Below are 833 nucleotides of genomic sequence, written 5' to 3' on the forward strand. Positions count from 1 at the left end.
AAATGTAAACCTCCCCCCCTGCCCCATCGAAAACAATTGTCATGTTTTGATGTCTTCCCTCCCCGCTTAATTATCGAACTTTACAAAAATGGTAGGGGTGACATGTCTCGTTGAACGGTATGTGGCCAAGAAGTGGGTGCGCATTTTACGATAAAGTTATATGGGAAAGTGGTCTCCCGCTTTAATTTAAATTTGAAGTTATTATCAAAATTTGATCTTTCATATAATTTATATAGGCGAAACTAAAAAGGTAGATCTTAATATTTTCTATGGGTTAAACAGCGCTGTGTCATGGCGGTAAAATTTACCGTTGTTTTAATCTCTCTTTCTCTCTTTCTCTCTTTCTGTCTATTTATCTATCTATGTATTTATCAGTCCAGTCTGTTTCTCTCGCTTCGATTTTTTCGTGCATTTATCAGTTATTATTTGTTTGTACGGCATAATCACGTTGATACACCGGTTCCCGTCAGATCACCGAAGTTAAGCAACGTTGAGCCTGGCTAATACCAGATGGGTGGCCATTTGGGAATTCTAGGCGCTGTATGTGCTTTCCGCTTATCTCGGCATTTATTCCAGTCGTCCTGAACCTCCACTTGCCACTGGTATTCAGCAATGTTGACTCAGGAGCGGTGTGGTTGAGATTGCGCAACTCTTGCTACAAAAATTTCACGCGCAGGCATCCTTACCGTGGGTATCCATAGTCTGTCAAGACTGAAGGAAGCCCTATGTTTTTTTTTTTTGTAATAATTGCAATACTTGTTTTCAATAATTTTAGATATCACCGTAAGAAAGCAAAAAAAAAAAAAAAATGCAACCTAAAAAAGTATGTAATA

At 38.5% G+C, this 833-nt stretch overlaps 1 pseudogene; it reads left to right on the forward strand.

Moving 5' to 3' along the window:
- The first annotated feature begins 430 nt into the window (after positions 1-430).
- On the forward strand, positions 431-547 carry LOC145284360 (5S ribosomal RNA; annotated as a pseudogene).
- The last annotated feature ends 286 nt before the right edge of the window (positions 548-833 follow it).

This window comes from Euprymna scolopes, chromosome 8, assembly GCF_053919585.1.
Source record: "Euprymna scolopes isolate OS-2025 chromosome 8, ASM5391958v1, whole genome shotgun sequence".
NCBI lineage: Eukaryota > Metazoa > Mollusca > Cephalopoda > Sepiida > Sepiolidae > Euprymna > Euprymna scolopes.